Here is a 20,192-nt window from a genome sequence, read left to right as displayed (position 1 = left end):
TCATTGACATGGCTCATTTTATTTGTAGTCATTCAAAAATTAAAATTACTGTACTGTTATATATATATGCAGTCCTTATGTATTTTGACAGGGACATCATTTTTGCTGTTTTGGCTCTGTACTCCATCACATTTGAAGTGAAACAATGAATCTGAGGTTGAAGGGCAGACTGTCAGCTTTAATCTGAGGACATTTACTTCCATATCAGGTGATACGTGTAGGAATTACAGCCGTTTTTATACATAGTCCCTTCATTTTAGGTGAGCAAAAGTAATGGGACATTTAACTTCTCGGTGGTTTCTCCAGCTGTTTGTCTTTGCATTAGTTCATGCTCAAGAAAGTTAACAAAAGGTCTAGGTGTGGCATTTGCATTTGGAGTTTGTTGCTATTCTCTCTCGACATGAGTGCCCAAGAAGCATTAATACCAGTAAAGTAGGCCATCATGAGGCTGATATATCAGAATCAAATCAGAATGACTCTATCAGAGACATAGCCAAAACACTGGGAGTGTCAAAACAAACAGTTTGATACATTGAGAAGAAACAAGAACACCCTGGTCCTTACTGATGACGTTATTGCTGATGGCAACATCAGGATGAATTCTGAAGCGTACAGACACATCATATCTTCTCAGACCCAACCAAATGCCTCAAAACACATTTGACAATGCTTTGCCTTGTAGCAGGACAATGACCCCCGACACACTGTTAAAACTACCAAGTAATTATTCAGGGCCAAAATGTGGAATGTTCTTGGCTGGTCAAGTCAATCATATATATATATATATATATATGTGTGTGTGTGTGTGTGTGCTTCTTTATTATTCAGTGTAATTTAATTTGAAGTACATCCATGGTATTTAATCCATGTTAATATTATTTTGCATTATTATGTGAATTAAGAACAATAAATCTCTTGTTGATACTCTGGAATATGGAGTGTGGGCATCTGTTCCTGGCTGTGTCTCCCTGTGAGGTGTTCCCTGCTTTTTGTTAGATTTTTTGGCCTTACTAGGTGTTATCTATGCTACAGATGTACAGATGTACCAAGATGCATCCCTGGGATAACCTCGTCACCAGGTGTACTATAATCTCGCATTTCCTCGCATTACCATTGGTCACCATACACTCTGCTGATATGCCAGATATTCAGTTCTTTATTCTTAAGTTTGACTTTTGTCTCTCTACTGCTGGCACCATTTTGATGCATTTTTTGCTCATTAGGCATGCATTTACTGTGGCAGAGGACACTTTGAACTGTAATATCATTACAGAAACTGCTGTTGTTGAGAAGTAGGGAACACAGAAGGAATGCAGGACCTGACCATCTGGTTAGTCTACAAAATCTGTGTGGTTAATCTGAGGAGAGATTGTTCACTCTGAAACAGCCCACTGTGTACTGCCATTGTTCAGTTTTATTTTTGCTTGTGCGTGCCTGTGCCTTTAACCTGTGAGACAGCAGTGGGAAAGAGAAGCAGCTCTTGGTGTGAGGGAATACTTTACAATCATCTTCCTCCCACAGCTTCGGTCACACCAGGCTGCTTAATACAAGTGAACTACACATGCTTTACTTCAATATTTTATGAGCATACATTTTTAAATCTCAAATCAGATTTATAAATAAGACAGTTGAATGGGGACTGTGTGAGTGACTGAGTGTGTGCGCATGTGTGTACGAGTTTACGAGTGTGTGCGTTAACTTGTGTGTGAATGTCAGAGAGCTTGCGTATATGTTTTATAGACTGGCAGTTGGAGTGTGGAGATGGTGGATGCATAAGGCATCTTGGCGTGACACTGGGGACCATCAAAACAAACGCTGCTGCTGTGCTGGGTGATGGTGTGGCCCGAGCACACCCCTGTGTGACAGCATGCCCTCCCTCCTCTCTTGTGCATCAGATTCAGCTCCTGGCACTGTCGCAGTCATGGCTGCTAAAGGGAGGGGGAGGGGCCATGTATCGATGAGTTTACCCAGAAGTCCTGGCTTTTTAAATGAAATGACTGAAACACAACAGAGGGGGAGGAGGAAGGGAGGACACAGCAGTGGCAGGACAGGTCTGTGTGAAGGAATCATACACCGGTGTGCCTGTGTGTGTGTGTGTGTGTGTGTGTGTGCATGACTTTTGGTTTGATTTTATTCATACATGTGTATGAGCATATGTGCATGCACATGGTAAATGGACTGAATTTATATAGTGCTTTTATCCAAAGCGCTTTACAATTGATGCCTCTCATTCACCAGAGCAGTTAGGGGTTAGGTGTCTTGCTCAGGGACACTTCGACACGCCCAGGGCGGGGATAAAACCGGCAACCCTCCGACTGCCAGACAACCGCTCTTACCTCCTGAGCTATGTCGCCCCTTCAGAGTGTACATGTACATAAGAGTGTGTATCTGTGTATGAATATGACTGCGTGTGGGTATGTATGTGTGTGTATCTGTTCGCATATGAAAGTACTATAAAATCTAAAGAATGATAATATTGCAAAAATTCCCAAACTGATTTATAGAACTTCTAATCATTATCTTCTCTTGACACAGCTTTTTTTTTCCCAAATATCTTCAACCATTGTTACAACTAAATATAATTAATTTCAGTTCTGTTAATAATTCCAGCGCATGTGCAAATGAAACACAAAATTTTTAATGGATCATTCCATTTTAGATCACATGTGAAGGAGAAAAGAGAGACAGGACAGTCCAGACCCGGGTCAAATAATTATTTGAAATACGCCATAATTATTCCTGCAGATTACTTACAATTTTAAAAGGATGATCTATTTCCATCAATACTCAGAACAAAGTTCTTACTTCATTTGTTTTACCTTCTGGCCAGTGTGGTTTTCTCAGTTTATTAGGCACCTTTTTGAGCAAAGTTCCATATTCTCAAACAGTTGACACAACAATCATAACTATATTTGGCAAACAAAATTGTACATTCTTATTGTTTCACAAAATTGCACAATGAAGACATTTTTGCTAAATACTAAACATGAAACTCTTTAATGAGGAGAGGTTTCTTGTGAGATTGCCTAAATGTCACATTTACAATTACAAATTTGTATGTCATCTGGGCCCTATAGCACCGCATGGCTGTTGCTCTTTCCTTATTCCTTCAGAGAGAATCTCATTCCGAACAGCATGAGAGCTGGAGGGGGCGCAATCAAAGATGTTTTTGGGACAATATCCATTTCCACCTTGCAGCAGGGCTGATACGCGAGTGGTTTCAAGACCATCCATTACACTTCCATTTTTGAATTCCGTAAGTTTTTTATATCAGGGGTGTAAATTGCAGGACTGTAACCTTCACGGCATTTGCTACGATGTAGATTAAATACTCTGGCATGATAGAGATTTTAAAAAATGGATAATAAATAAAGCCATTCATCACTCTACTTGACCACTAATCACTTGATCAGTGTCACTGAACATTTGTCAGTGATTAATAAAAATAAAAAAAACAAACTGATTTGATATGTCGGCTATCTTCATTGATAACAATAAGTGCCGTAAAAGAGTATCTGCCCCCTTCCTGATTTCCTCTATTATTGCATATTTACCACACTAAATGGTTTCAAATATTTAGATAAAATGTAATATTAGACAACAGGAACACAAAGTAAACACAAAACACCTTTTAAAAATTATTTCATTTATTTAATGAAAAACGTTGTCAAACAGCCATATCACCCATGCGAAAAAATGATTGCCCCCTTAAACTTAATAACTGGTTGCACCACCTTTAGCAGAAATAACTTCAACCAAATGATTCCTATAATTTGATATCAGTTCTTCATATTGCTGTTGAGGAATTGTAGTCCACTCTTCTTTGCAGAACTGCTTTAATTCAGACAAATTGGCAGGTTTTTGAGTATGAACTGCTCATTACAGGTCCTGCCACAGCATCTCTTTTGGGTTCAGGACCATGACTGGGACACTCCAAAACTTTTTCTTTTCTTTCAGCCATTCAGATGTGGACTTGCTGCATTTGCTTTATGCCAGACATGTCTTCCAAAAAGTTCTACTTTTGACTCATCTTTCCATTTAACAGTATCCCAAAAGGCTTGGGGATCATCCAGATACTTTTTGCAAATGTGAGACGATCATTGATGTTCCCATGAATCCCATTTTTGCCCATTTTCTTTCTTAATGTATAGTCGTGAACACTGATCTTAGCAGAGGTTAGAGAGGCACGCAGTTCTTTGGATGCTCTTCTGGGATCTTTTGTGACTTCCTGGATGAGTTGTCGCTGCACCCCTTGGAGAACTTTTGGCAGACCGGCCACTCCTGGGACGATTCACCACTGTTCCAAGTGTTCTCCATTTGGAGGTAATGACTCTCAGTGTGGTTTGGTGGAGTCCCAGAGCCTTAGAAATGGCCTTGTAACCCTTTCCAGACTAATATATTCCAACAACTTTTTTCCATTTACTTTGACCATGGCATAGTGTGCTTGTGGAACTTTTGTGGTAACTACTTCACTCTGATCATAAGATTCAATATGAGTGAGGTTAAGATTCAACAGGGCTGGCTGCAATCAAGCCTGGCTATGTTGAAACAGCTGAATCTGAATCAATTACATTTACTTAATTGGTTGATTGAGTAACTAAGGGGGCGATTACTTTTTCACATGCCTGATATGTATGTTTGATAACTTTTTTCATTTAAATAATGATTTTAAAAATGTATTTGTGTTTACTTAGTTCCCTTTTGTCTAATACATTTTGTCAAAACAAAATATGCAATAATAGAGGAAATATGCACCCAAATCATGCAAATGCCCATGACAGCAAAGTGTTACATACTTAAAATGTCCAAATGACTAACAAGACAAGAAGCAAAGTCTTGTAAGGAAAAACATTTTAATAAAGTAACAGTGAACTGATCAACATTTTGATACCGAATTAACATTTGCTACTCTTTTGGTGAAAAATCTGAAGACATGGGCTAATCAATCGATGACAAATTATTGAAATAATTTTTATGGCAATGTTTAATTTTGAGGGAGGACTTTCGGAAAATCGTTTTTGGAACATGGAATATTGTTTCCAATCTACCAGATGATTGTAACATATTTCGTTGAAAATGCTCAACGATCTGTGTGGGGGTGTTTACAAATCGCACCAGCATCTAAAGAGTTAAAACATTTAAATTGCGTATTTCATCCAGGCTGGGACAGTCTTTGTCAAGGTAAAGCGGAGGAATCTCTAAATGGAAGAGGTGTATGTAGGCGTCAAAGGTCATTAATTGATCCAGCGCTACTTTTACCACAATGCTTTTTTGTGTAAGATTTCTTCAGTACCGCCTTCTGAAGCCACAGCAATAAGCTATTCCCCCTGCATCCTCTACCTCATCTCTCTCACATGAAAAACGAATTTTATTTTTTTTAATGGCACGCACGCACACACACACACACATTTTTTTCATTCCTTGTTTCATTTCTTGTTTACCCAAAACAAGAAAATAAATAACCGTTTGTAAATAACTGTTAGACGTAGAATAAGCATGGATATTTTAGGTAAATAATAATAATATAAGTTCTTACGAAGGCTCGACTACATTATCAGCATCCGAGCTCAGAATCCGTTCTTTGTCAGCTCGCTAGGCTGGAATCTTGCATTGATTCCAAGCTTTTAATGTATTCAATGGCACACAGACCTGACCTAGAATTGCTACTTAGAATTCGGGCTGAACCAACAAGCGGGACCAGGCGGGGGAGAAGGAAGGAAAGATAGGTAGTGGGTGTATTCCAGCCAAACAGCAGAAATTAAATGCAAAGACGCAAACATGTTTCTTTACACGTAGTCACAAATAATGCTGCCTTTCGTTCTACGTTATTATCGTGCGCGTTTGGCAACGTCGCCTGTGAAGACGCCTTCTAGGTGAGTATTATGGAGTATTATTGTTGCACACCTCCTAAGAACGGTTTATGATGAATCCATGAATCCGCTCGCTTTCCCCCCTGAACTACCCCCTCCTTGCTCGCAGCGGTAAAGTAGCTGCAGTATGTTCCGTCCGTACGTTAAATGTGAGAGGACAGAAAACACAATGCTAACTTAACGAATTTATTAAGATTTCGGTAGAATAGCTTATAGTGCATACTTATTGGAACAAAAACGCACGGGGTGGCGTTAACAAGGAATATGTTATCGCTAGCGTTTTGTGAAGTAAAAACGCTCAATTGTGATATTGATATTAATATTAAATAAGTAGGATAACCGAAACCACCAAGTGATGCGTTGAAGTGATCTGCACAGCTTTTAAATCAAATTCTATTATCAAATATTATCGCAGTCTTTGAGCACAAACAATTATGTTGCAGTGTGCTAAATTATGTAAACCAGAACGAAGCACAGCTATTTTATGTGTAACTTTGTTCCAGATCGCATATAAGGCGTGTCAGCCGTAGCTACTTTAACGTTGTTACTTTTGTTTCAATAAAACCGGAACTATTTAGCTTATTAATTGTGGAAAGGGCAAATTTCGTTATTACTGTAGGCCTTTGCCCTGTCTGAGCAACCGCTGCTCTTTCGAGACTTTTGTCAATGTTGGCTGGGTTTTTTGCAAAGAGACTTTTTGTCTAAGCGGGTTGAGTGTGAGCTTGGTGAAAAACCCCTCCCCCAAGCCTTAGTGAAACAGGAACAACTTCTTCGAGAGAAAAAAAGTTGCACAAGTGTGAAACGTCTTGAAGAAACTTTTTGGTAGTCTGGCGTACCCCAGTCAGACGCTGAGATTTTTTTTTTGTTTGTTTTGTTTTATGGATTTCTGTTGTTAGTGGATGTTCTAAAAAATCATTCACACCCCGTCTTAATCTTCTTCTCCCCCTCCTGGAAAATGGTTTATTGACTTCGAAGATTTAATTGGGTGCAAGCTTTCGTTTGTGGAATAAGTTAGCAGCAAGCTACCTCTTTCAAAAGAGAAACTACAGGATTCGTGGGATATTACTGCTGATCACTATACAAAATCTTTATTTGGAATGGAGCAACTTCCTGGTGAAAATCGGTCTTTGTTCATTTTGCACAAATGGGTAAGTTTTGCTTCACAGTCGCCGTTTCCGAGCGCGTACGCTTTCTCTTCGCCCTCATGCCCGCTGCCCGGCAGAAACACGCTCGGCCTTGTTCTCTGGGAAGTCAGCCATTTATCCTCACCTCTTGGATTTCTAGCATTCTCTTACTGTGTAGATTTGCTGTCGGTTGGAATCATTAAAACGGACCTTTCTCAATTTCATACTGGAGACGAAACGTTTCATAACTGACAAAATGCTCATTGCAAAGTTGACTAGTTGACCAATTTCCCAGGGTCGAAATATCAAAATTTAGAATTTAAGTGGAGAGCCAGAAGCAGCATATTTTATTAACTTTGCTCGCAGTCAATGCTTATTCTATTGTCTTCTAAATTCCAATATTTGAATAAGCGTTTGGGTGTTTTTACACGTGGATGAAATCAAAGCAGAGCACTTACAACGATTCAGCCCTATCTTTGATTGAGAGAGGGCAATGTAAGGTGTTGGAGTTTTTAGGTGTTCTTTCGTTTCACCAACTTTTGTCCTGGCCCGTTTTATTCTGCATCGCGTTTACTATGAGGGACCAGGATGGTCGGATTCTGTTACAGCCATGTTTTGCAGTTCGAAGTTACACCAGGGTCTGAAGCTGCTCTCACTCCCAACAAAGAGACAGAAAGCGAAGGCGATACAGAATGTCTGGGGGTAAACATGTTGCAGCCCTGGCCCAGAATAGCTGCACATTCTTAGTGTGCGATCTCACGGGATCTTTGCGGTTCGGAGTCGTGGTTGTTTATCCGCATGTCTCGTGTTTTTGGAGACGGAAGTGTCGTTAATCTAGCGCCTCTCAGCTTTGGGAAGTTTTGAATTGGGACAGCCAGATAATGCAATGATGTATCTTTTGTTTGTCTGTTTCTCAGAAAATTGTGCACATGCAGCCCTTAGCACTGCCACGGTCCTTTCGGTGGACAATTTTTGGCGGATTTTATTCATAAGACATCTTGGCACATCAGGGATGGCAGAGGCAGTGGTATGTTTTATAAAAGACTCAAAGGGTATAACTTGAAAAACAGTATGAAAGATTTTTTCGGTCAGCTTCTGTTTATTTTGTACACCATTGCCTTGTTATAGGTAAATAACACTGTGTAATATGACACAGATCACAGAAACAAGCAGCCTTGCTACCGAACCTTCATGCCAGTCCCACTAAGATGCCACCAGGGCCTTGATACTGTAGGCTAAAGCTGGAAGCTGAGTTAAAATAACTGATTATTTTATATTGGGCTTATTTTTTGCGACTTGACTCCCGTGTGATGGTAATATCCTGCTATTGATCCTTGATATTGTGTGCATTTACATACAGACAACACCCATTGACAGTGAGTGAGCTCTGATTTAAATGGTTCATTTAAAATAAGGTGGTATACCTTGGCTATATATACACAATACAACCTCAGCATTAGGAAACACTGTTACAGATTAACCAAGTGACTGGTCCTGCAGTCAGCATATGAACCTGGAAGTACCATAAGCAATAGCCTAGTATTTTCAAGCTCCTTATAATACATTACCGACTACCTTCTATTACCGCTCATACAAAAGAGTGCACCTTATGGGAGGCACATCAGTTTCCATTGATTAAAAGAACAGGAAAAATGTTTCTCTCTTACTGTATATTGGGTTCTTCTCAAATCGTTGAGTCGGGAGCAAGTGCCGGGGGAAGCAGCATAAATAAACAAAATAACCCTACCTCCTTGTGTGCAATAAAACCTGTTTTAATACCTTGCTCAGCACACTGATTGATGTATTTATTAATGAGCAGTACTGGAGGCATATTAAGTTGAGCTGGGTTTATGGAAGCTGCTCATCAGCAGGCTCCTGTTCCTTTGTCGGTGCTCTCGGTGATGCTGTATCTTATATGCTATGCCCAGAATCGTCTCCTAGTGTCCTTGGGCTGTTCCATGTGTCCTACCTTATGATTTCCTTGCTCAGTTGTTTTAGGTTTCTTAGCAGTCAGTATAAATATATTATGATATTTCAGCGAACATTACTGAGAATGAAAAATGTGTACCATTTCTTTGCAAATAGGCTAGTTGCCGGCTGTAGACATGCTATGCCAACAGAAAAAAATGCATTCTAATGAACAAGCTTACGCTTATGGTATGTTTAATTCTTGGCTATAATCCTTTAGAAAGGATTATAGCTACAAAATAAGTGGCTGTACATAAAATAAGGAATAAGTAATGTAGGTAACCAGTAAATGAGTGTATTCTGACATCACGTTCAAAGTTCTAAATATTTCTGAGTTTCAAATATCCCCCATTCCTGAAAAATTAGGTTAGCTTACCTAGTTAAAAAAAACAAAAACATTAGGTAGCGATGAAGTCAGATGATATATGTATAGTTATTGGATAACAAATCGAAGTACAAACTTTATTTTCAATTTCTCAAATAACTCAAAAGAATCACTTTTTCCAAAAAAATAATTTTAGAAAAAAGTTTCCTCGAAATGGCTCCCTTTGGCTTTAATTACAATTAATTACTGGAATTCTATCTGGTCATTTTGCAAAGTGGGAGGTGGAGGTATGGGAGGGTGGTGGAGGGGTTATTAAATTTGATGAAATCTTATCTACCTTAAGCTTTTTTTAAATACCTCAGGTAGCCTAATACTTTTAGCCTGTATTGCAAGTAAAATAGGCACTAAAGTTGCAAAAAAATATGCAAAGAAGGAGGAATTAGGCTAGGATGTATGGGGCCACGAACGCAAACATTAGCTTAAATGGAGACTCATTATAACAAGAAGACAAAGATTCAAAACGTTGGGCAACTAACGCACCAAAACAAGACACTGTGACACAAAAAGGTTGGAGAAAAGGGGTGCATCGCATGCCTTTAGGCAACAAAAAAGATTATGTTGCCGCATCCCTGCCAGTTGCTGAGTCAGAGGAAATGGTTTATCTCTAGCTGCATTGAGTTCTTCCTGTAGTTGTGCAATTTTATGACAGTTTCTTTTTCTAGACACCACAATATGTTTGTCCACTGCCTCTTGATCTTACTGGTCTTCACCTGTTAGCATTACTACGCATCACCTACACCCTTCTGAGTATGTACTGAACACTGCACCTGGAAATCTTAAGATTCTTTGCAATTCTCACCAGTAATAACCTTACCACAAATGTGTTTATTTGGCCCTGTACATCTAAGCCTAATGCTGCATTGTTTACCATATTTCTTGCCGCTTTAGTGCCTGTTTTACTTGCACTATGGGTCAATGGTATTAGGCTACCTGCGGTTAAAAAAAGAAAGAAAAAGATTTCACTCCATTTGTCTGCCCCTCTATGTCCCTCCCACCCCATGTGTAAAGTAATTGGATAGACTTCCAATAAATTGTTGAATTGTAATTAGCTAAGCCAAAGGAGGCTATTTTGAGGAAAGTCATGTCAAAGATTATTTTGAAGTAAAAATCTTTTTGTAGTATTGTTGGTAGAAATTGGGGGAAAAATGTTTATACTTTGCTTTGTTATTCAATAAATGCACATATATTAACTGAATTCTCTTCCTAAGGTATATAATAATAAATATTTTAAAAAACCCACAGGTAGCCAAATACTTTTGGCCTGTACACATTAGAGTTGAAACAAAATGGCGAGTATGAGGTTAAAGGACAAACTGTTGACTGTATTTTGAGGGTATTTACATCCATATTGGGTGAACAGTGTAGGAATGTTTTTATACAGTCCCCCTGCATTTTGGGGAGCAAAGGTAATTGGCTGCTCAGCCGTTTCTTGGCCAGCTGTGTGCCTTTGCGTCATTAGTTAATCCACAAGTAAGCTAACTAAAGGTCAAAAGTTGATTCTAGGTGTGGAATTAGCATTTTGTGTCTGTTGCTGTTGTCTCTCAGCATGTGGACCAAATAAGTGTCATCGCCAGTAAAGCTGGTCATCGTGAGGCTGAAAAATCAGACTGAATTTATCAAACATGGCCAAAACTTTGGGTGTGTCAGAATCAACTGTTTGATACATTGTTAGCAAGCAGGAACACACTGGTGCACTGAGCAATGGTAAATGTCCTGGTAGACCATGGAAGACCACTGTAATGGATGATTGAAGAATACTTTCAGCTGTGATGGAAAACACCTATTCAGCTGTCGATCAGCTCAAGACTCTCTCCAGGATGTAGACTACCATAAAGAGAAGAGTACACCAGTATAACCTCAGAGGGTTTCACCGTAAGATGCTATCCACTGGTAAGGTTTAAGAACAGAACGGCCAGATTACGATTTGCTAAAATATGCATAAACGGCCAGGTTATGGTTTGCTTTGATCGAAAGAGGAAAGTGTAGAGAAAGAAAGGTAATGCTCGTGATCCAAAGCACCCCCCCCTCCCCATTTGTAAAACATGGTTGAGGTAGTGTTATGACTTGGGCATGTATGGCTACCACTGGAACTTTCTCAGTTGTCTTTATTGATAAAATGACTGCCGCAGCAGGATAAATTCTGAAGTGCACAGAAACATGTTGTCTGCTCAGCCAAATGCCTCAAAATTCATTGGATGGCGCTTTACATTTCAGCAGGACAATGACCCCAAACGTACTACTGAAGCAGCTTAGGAGTTCATGAGAGCCAAAAAGCGGAATGTTCTTGACTGACCAAGTCAGTCACCTGACCTAAATCTAATTGAACATGCCTTTCACTTTCCGAAGACAAGACTGAAGACAGAAAACCCACTAAAAGACACAGGAACTGAAGATGGCTGCTTTAGAGGTCTGGCCGAGCATCACCAGTGCCCAGAATCTTGATGTTTGTGGGTCGCAGGGTGCCGGATGTCATCCAATCCAAAGATTTGCAGCCAAGTACTAAATATGACAACTTATTTTAAGATGATGTTCATTTGTCCATTTACTTTGTCAAATTATTGTTGCTCTCCTAAAATGTGGGAACTGTGTATAAAAAGTCTGTAATTCCTTCACAGTTCAGACCATATGGATGGAAAATGTCCTCAAATTAAAGCTGACCCTCTGTATTTTAACATCCTATTTATTGTATCATTTCAAATCCAGTTTGCTGGAATACAGAGCCAAAATAACACAAATTGTGTCACTGTCCAATTATGAACTGCGCTGTATCCTGTGTGTATGTGTATATATATATATATATATATATATATATATATGTATGTGTGTGTGTGTGTATGTGTTTGTGTTGGAAAAGGGTGCATTTTGAAAGGATTGGAGGCTTGCTCAGCTGGACCCAGCATGCGCTCACTTGCTAGTAGCAGTCTGGTTTGAGTTTTCCATCTGATCTGTACAAATGAGAGATGTGTAAATGGGCCTCCATTTCAGCTCTACCAGTAGAAAGGAGCTCATTATAAACATAGGCTGGCTTTGCTTGATGCCCGATTAATGAAACGTGTGTCCTGTAGTCCCAGGTGTAAGCCTGGACTATGTCATTGCCCACATTTACATGTGCACCATATTCAAAATAATGATTCTTATTCTGGTTTGGGTCATATTCTGTTTATATGCTCCAGAAAAGGAATGTCCCTTAATTGTGTTTCTTTACAGATGGTTAGCTAAATATTCAGTTTGCATTTTTCAGTCAGTGCCAAAGGACGGTATCCTAGTAATTCTTCAGTGTGCATGATGTGTTTAAAATTTGCTGTTCATATTGTCTTGTTTCCTGGCCTTAAAATGAGGGCATTTAGTGTTATCACATTAATGTGATTTAATTTTTAATGATGAATGCGTTAAACGTTTTAACACAATTTTCTGATTTTTGACAGTCCTACTTGAAATGCGTTGTTCTCAGGGTCTTCCACCTTTGTCTAATTTGTTCCATGGTTCAGCTAAACTCTTCATCTTTCATTTTGTATGCTTACAGCCTTAATCAAATTGCTGTTTTGGTATTTTCTGTCGACAGTGTATTGCACAATAAATTAGACAAGACACTTTGTGCATCTGTACATGTGCAGACCTCTTCAATTTGGATTTCATGTAGTTGGACTTAGGGTGTAACCCGGATTTCCTTTTTGTAATAAGGTGTTTAAATGGGCTGTATCATAACTAGTGTATGCAAATTATCAGTGAATAAGATTGGAATAATGATGAGCATGTAAACGTGGTCATTGACTGACTGTGACAGGAGTTTGTAGTGGTATTGTACATTTGGGCTTCATGCCATTGGAGGTCCTGTGGGTTTGTCTGACCGTTGTTCCTTGCATTACAGCAACATTAGTTTGGCCTAACATGACAGGCACGTTCAGGATACTAGTTGTTGACAGTGTGAGATATGTGCATGTACTGATTAGTTCTAACTGTTTCCTGTAGTACTGTGTGGTCAGTAGGGGGCAAAATAGTCACTAGCTCTCTTGTAGGGCTTTGGACTGTAGAATGTGTAGTTAGGGGTCCAAGCAGCAAAGCTTCTGGAAACCCCTTTTTTTAATTTATTATTTTTTTTATCTATAATAAATCTGTAACTTTTGGACCCTTTGACTTGGAAACATGCAGCCGAGACTGCCCCCGATCACAAGGAGCAAATAATATTGTATGCTCAAAAAAAGTGCCAGAATTAACAAAGAATAAAAAAGAACAATTTCTCATGGACCGTATGTGTGGTTGATCTAGATTTGGTATGGACCATCTTTGTACTAGTGATGAATCAAAAAAAGGTTCAATGGCGAGCCAGTCAAATTGACCCCTTTGGTCACGTCCATTAAAATCACTGAAATTTCAGCCATAGTCTTTGGCCTTGAAACACATTCTGAATACGAGCCCCTTTCCTTCTGAACAAGACAACTTGAACAGTGTTGATAGTTTGAGATGGTATGGCTCCTATAAAAAAATGAATATTTATCATTGTTGGCATCTGAAAAAATAATACTCTCATGAAGCATAAGTCTGATCAAGATGCCATTTTTGCAAGATCTATCCATCATCTATACCCACGTATCCTGGTCAGGGTCGTGGGGAGTGCTGGAGCCTATCCCAGCATGCACTGGGCGAGAGGCAGGAATACACTGGACAGGTCAGTAATCTTATCGCGGAGCACACACACCATTCACTTGCGCACTATGGGCAATTTAGAGCCTCATTAGTTTAGGATTAGGACTGTGGGAGGGCACGAGAACACACAAATGGGAGAAGATGCAAACCCAAACCTAACTCTTTGTTCAAAGTTAGCAAAATGACAGCCAATCATATTTCAGAAAAAAAAAATGTATATACAGTGCTGTGTGACCACACCAATTCTTGGTCTGATTAATTCCAGATTTGGTCTTCAGTCGTGAAATGTGTTGTAAATCAAAGGACATGTCATTCTGAACAAGGCAATACTTGAATTGTGTCAATAGCACAAACTATATGGCTGCCAGTAGGGTTTTGATACTCAGCATTCATGTTGTGGGGCATTCAGGGTTGTGGCTTGCTTGGCTTTAAGGTATAAATCCTTGACAGTTCATGGTGTTGTTAGATGGACGTGGTTGACTTGCAACAAGGCAATACTTAAATGGTGTTGATTGCTTGGAAACCACGACCGCTATAAAAATGGAATATTCAGCATGTTTGGCCATTGTTCCATTTGAAAAAATAATGCTTGTAGATTTTCTTCTAATGAAGCATAAATCTGATCATATGACATTTGGATCATGGACTCTGTGTTGAACGAGCGTGGACATGGTTGAGTGCAGCGTCACTTCACCTGGTTTCTGGGTATGATTTGGTTGCTGATTGTGTCACTGTTTCTGATTACAGAGCTTAGCAGCACACACAAATTGTCACACCTGTGATCAGGTGGGTGACCTGTCAGTCTGGCTCTGTGACTGCAGGATCTTTTACTTTGCGGGAGAGGTTCTCAACCTGAATTGCCCCAGCTGCATGTATGTAAAAATGTGAAGTATTCTGAACAGACATATAAGTGCAACATAAACTTTTAGTCCCAAGTTTCATGAGCTGAAGTAAAAGATCCCAGAATTTTTCAGTGTGTGCAAAAAGCTAATTTCTCTTAAATTGTGTCTGCTGATTTGTTTAATGTCCTGTTGGTTAGCATTTCTCCATTGCCATTTTGTCCAACCACCTGACAGGTGTGGCACACAGCAATGTCACAGGTGTCATGTTTTGAGGGAGCATGAAATTGGCTGACTGCAGGAATGTCCACCAGTGTGGTTGCCAGAGAATTAAATGTTCTTTACTCTACCATAAGCCACCTCCAACATTGTTGGTGGTACAACCACAGCCCACATGTAACCACATCAGCCCAGGCCATCCACATTTGGCTTTTTCACCTGCAGAATCATCTGAGACCAACCACTCAGACAGCTGATGAAACTGTTGGTTTGTACAAGCAAAGAATTTCTGCACAAACTCTCAGAAACCAGTTCAGGGGAGCACAAATGTTCATGTTCGTCGTCCTTACCACGATCTTGACTTCACTGCAGTTCGGCGTTGTAACTGGCATGAGTGGCCAAATGCTCACCTTCGATGACCATTGACACACTGGAGAAGTGTCCTCTTCACAGATCAGTCCCTGTTTCATCTGTATGGGGCAGATGGAGGACAGTGTGCATGGCATAATGTGAGTGAGCGGTTTGCTGATGTCATTGTTGTGAACAGAGTGCCCCATGGTGGCGGTGGGGTTATGGTATGGGCAGGCATATGCTACGGGCAATGAACACAAGTGCATTTTATCAATGCCAGTTCAAATGCACAGAGATACTGTGATGTGGTACTGAGGCCCAATGTCGTGCCATTCATCCACCACCACCACCTCATGTTTAAGAATTATAATACGTGGCTTCATGTTGCAAGGAGCTGTACACTTCCTGGAAGCTGAAAACATCCCTGTTTCCCCATTGCCTGTATGCTCACCTGCCATGTCACCTACTGAGCATGTCTGGGATGCTCTGGATTGGCGTGTACAACAGCACATTCCAGATCCCACCAATATTCAGCAACTTCGTACGATCATTGAGGAGGAGTGGGACATTATTCCAGTCCACAGGCCACACTCAACAACCTGATATGCTCTGTGCAAAGGAGATGTGTTGCTCTGCATGAGGAAAATGGTGCTCACACCAGATACTGACTGGTTTTCTGGTCCATGTTTCTACTTTTTTAAGGTATCTGTAAGTCAGGTCAAATCCATAGATTGCCTCATTTATTTCACTTGACTGACTTCTTATTTGAACTGTAACTGAACTGTAAAATCCACTGAAATTGTTGCTTGTTGCATTTGTATTTTTGTTTGGTGTATATCCAAAGCAGAAGTAACTGTCTGTTTAGCATGTGAACCATAGTGAGACTAAACAAAAAGATGGTGGGGGTTGGATCTGTGTTGCTTCTCCTGTGCTTGTTTTGCAAAGTTTAGTTGTTAGTTAAGTGTGAGCTCGTGAATGTCGGCTGCTAAAGGCTTTTTTCCCCTTTCTCCCAACAACTGCCAGTGTAGTCCAAACAATCCTGTTTTCACAACGCAGGAGACCTTTTATCGAGCTTTTGGAGCCATGTTCAATCTAGTATCCACCTGTGCTTGTGCCACTAACCTTCCCTTTCACACTGCTGTTCCTAGCAGGTAACATTGTGGCCACCAAGTCTTCCTTTTTAGCCTCTTTTCCCCGTTGCTATGGTGACTGCGTGAGGCACAGATCTTGATGTGGTATAATCAGTAAGGGACTGGGCCTGTAACTGCGGTTTCAGATTTGATTCCCAGGTGGCTTTGAGCAAGGCACTTAACCTGAACTGCCTCAGTAAATATCCAGCTGTTTAAATGGATTGAAAGTACACTGTGTAACTCTGGACTACAGCGTCTGCTAAATGGCTAAAATGCAAAGAGTGAAATGATTTTCCTGTTCAAGTGGGTGAATTTCTGACTGCTTACTGCCTCAGAAATCTGGTCACGATAAATCTGAGAGCTCCCCAATCCTGCATATCCTCTCTTCGCAACAGGAGGAGAACCCTTTTTCTCACCAAAGAGACAGCTCCGCTATTGGCTGATGTCTTTGTAATTTCTCATCTGGACTACAACAGTGGCTTACTTGTTGGCTTACTTGCCTATCAGTGCAGTGCAACTAGTCTAGATGCTCCTGGTCACCTGGTCCATGCCACACCTTACGTCCCCTCACTGGTTTACACTGTCAGTGCGCAAGCAAATTAAGTCACTTGCATTGGCATACCAAGCTGTGAGAGCTACTGGCTCAGCTGGAAAAAGGAGACCAAGCAGAGAGCTCGGCCTCCTTTTGCGGGCCAGCTGTCCTCTCTCTTTGGGCAACCAGCAGCTGCTCCTTGTGGCCCCAACTCTTCTCCGCCCTTGTTCAGTGCCAGACTCACTGGCTGTTTTCTGCAGGTGTCCAAAAACCCACCTTTACAGACTGCACCTCAGTTCATTTTTTAAATAAAAAAACTCTTCTCTCCTTTTAGAATTCTTGTGGCATGCATTTCACTGATTCGATTGTAGTTTCACCTATCTCTAGCTCTAGTGGTTATTTGCTTACCATGTGAAATGTGACTTTTGTAGGTTGGATTTAATTCGGTATGCAAACTTACCATTCTGAACACAACTTACAAACTTAAAGGCTAAAACTGTGCCAGCTACCTGAAATGTAAGTCATGTTGGGTGCCTTCATTTGAATTGTGTTGCGTGTTCATTTAGAGATTGCAGTATAGTGAGTTGCATTGATACAGCTGCTACTTCATGGTTGCCACCAGTACATAGGCCATTTGAAAGGTTGCCTTGCTGCCAGGATGGAATGCGTCTGCCAGTTTGCCCGATTTTCCACCCTAAACATTGCCCCTCCCTCTCTCTCCATCTCTGCAGGTTTGTGAATGGATGGTGTGAGCTACTCTTGAGGACGAGCTGCAGGATTGGAGACTGGGAGGCTGCGGTGGTTTGTGAAACTGCTCTAGAACACACAGGCTCGCTTTGTCTGCTGGGGAGGGGTCAGAGGTCACGGCCCAGGGGACCTGTGGGCAGGCGCTCCTGATGAGGAACAGCCCGAGAGCCCTGTGACACCTGGGGGCATTCAAGGTACCTGTAATGCACAGACGCACCACACGCACACACACACACGCATGCTGCCTGACACGCACACCATGAGGACACATCACACACACACACACAGACATACAAACGCGTACCTACTGCTTGACACGCACCCCATTCACTTACGCACACATGCGCACACACATGCACCTTACCCTTCTGTATGGTACTAACTGTGCATGAAGGATAGAACAGCCATGACTGTGCTTGTTGTATTCTAAGAGTCGGTAGACAAATGTGTGCAGAGGCTTGAAAGAGAGAGCCCAGAACTGAACCTTTGCCGCTGTTGAGTGCTAGAAGGCCAAAGCCTGTCTGTCTACCAGACATCGGCCCCAAAGGGATTTCTGTGAACGACAGCAGAGAAATTGGCCCAAAAAATCCCACTAATGCCCTTAATTTGATCAGTTTGCCGCTGATATAAATAATTAGGAAGTATTTATGCTGCACTGCTTTTTTTCTGAGTGGAGAATTGGGGGAGGTATTTGTGCCTGTGTGTGCGAGCTTGAGTGTATGTGTTTGTGCGTGTGTGTGTGTGAGTGTGTGTGTTGGTGTAGGGAGTCGGTCATAGTGCATATGAGACTATAGAGGAAATGGTGAAGGAATCCATGCATGCAAGAGATGTTGTGCAAGTTGCTCTGAATAACAGCATCTCCTAAGTGCCCGTAATAAGTGGGGCTGTGTATTTTTTGAGCGAGTGGTGTTATTGGGATGTGTGTGTGTTGGACTGAGTGGTGTTGCTGGGCTGTGTGTGTGTTTTGAGTGAGTGGTGCTCCTGGGCTGTGTGTGTGTTTGGAGTGAGTGGTGTTACTGGGCTTTGTGTGTGTTTGGAGTGAGTGGTGCTACTGGGCTGTGTGTGTGTTTGGAGTGAGTGGTGCTACTGGGCACATAGCAGGCTGTCATGCATGTAGCAGTGAGATGCTGGCTTGGCAGTAGCTGACTCCTGCTGTGCTGGTGCTTGTCTAGTATACAGAGGAAAGTTGATGCACAGTCAGGACTCCTGTTCCGCACCCCTAAACCTTCAGGCCCCTTGGTCTCAGCTTCCCTCACTACCTGTGTTTCCACAGCAACAAAATATTCCCTTTGATTCAGGGTCTTTGGACCTGCTTCTGTGTGCATGGGCGTCCTAGGATGTATGTGTGTGCATGTGTTTTTACGTGCTTGGGATGGTACGTTGTTAATTCATCTGAGTGAGCGTGAGCCTGAGTGTGAGTGTGTGAGTGTATGTGTGTGAGCATGTGTGTGAGCATGTGTGTGAGCATGTGTGTGAGCGTGTGTGTGTGTGTGAGAGAGAGTGTGTGTGAGAATGTGTGCTTCACCGGGACAGCGGTTGTCTGCAAAACTGTGGGAGGGGGGAGGAAGAGGTGGTCCCCAGTGCACATGCTCCACTCGCTATGCAGTACTGGCAAGTACATGCACAGCTCTGTTAGAATGATTGCATTGAGTTTGTTGCGGTATAAGTCTGTTGTAATGTAGTGCGGTGGTGTTGTGTGTATATTTGGGAAAGTGCAGTTTTGGGAAATGAGCATGAAAAGATGAGCCTTTTTTCCCCCTGACGCCAGATAATTAACAGTTTGTACCCAGCCAGGGGAGCAGGAACACAATAGGGGGTGGTTTAGCGTGTGACACTCCCAACATGTTGATGCACCCCCCTGAAGTGTCACGTGACCAGCCCCAACACATTGCACATTGGACGACATCCGGTTTGGTCGCACTTTTGTGTTTGGAGCTTCCCGGGTGAGCCCTCATAACTCTTAACGACATGCCCTAGCCTGTGACTGGAAGGGAGAAAATTCAGGCTTGCGTAGCTTCTGTCTGTTCAAGTGCTTTTGGGAGCAGTCGGGGGTGGGGTGAGGAGTGAGAGCGGACTTCTGCTCTTCCCAAGAAAATCCAGCTCATGTGCGTTTTTTCTTCTCTGGCTTCAGATATTCCAGATTTTGTCCAAAAATCACAACACAGCAAATTTTGTTCTGTGGTTCTAAAGTTATGGATGTTTGTGTGTGTCTGCGCTTGTGTGTCTCTGTGTGCATGTCTGTGTGTCTGTGTGTGTGTGTGTGTGTGTCTGCTTGTGTGAGTGTCTATGCTTTTCTGTCTCTGTGCACATGTTTTTGTGTCTGTGTTCATGTGTGTCTGTGTGTGTTCATGCGCATGCTTCTGTCCCTGAGTGAAAGTGTTAT

At 41.5% G+C, this 20,192-nt stretch overlaps 1 protein-coding gene across 4 annotated transcripts in view; it reads left to right on the top strand.

Moving 5' to 3' along the window:
- Nucleotides 1–20,192, top strand: part of bcl9 (BCL9 transcription coactivator) — a 122,096-nt gene that overhangs the window by 56,318 nt on the left and 45,586 nt on the right. Inside the window, exons 1-2 of one of the 4 annotated variants that reach the window (XM_064327648.1) lie at nucleotides 5,627–5,873; nucleotides 17,794–18,003. The gene's annotated coding sequence lies outside the window, so the exon portion shown is untranslated. Of the gene's footprint in view, nucleotides 1–5,626; nucleotides 5,874–5,979; nucleotides 7,019–17,793; nucleotides 18,004–20,192 lie in introns of those variants that run through there. The other 3 variants (XM_064327650.1, XM_064327647.1, XM_064327649.1) reach the window with 3 other exon arrangements.

The sequence above is a fragment of the Anguilla rostrata genome, chromosome 3 (genome assembly GCF_018555375.3).
Source record: "Anguilla rostrata isolate EN2019 chromosome 3, ASM1855537v3, whole genome shotgun sequence".
NCBI lineage: Eukaryota > Metazoa > Chordata > Actinopteri > Anguilliformes > Anguillidae > Anguilla > Anguilla rostrata.
Note: the sequence above shows the minus strand (reverse complement) of the source record. Positions and strands in the feature narration are given on the sequence as shown.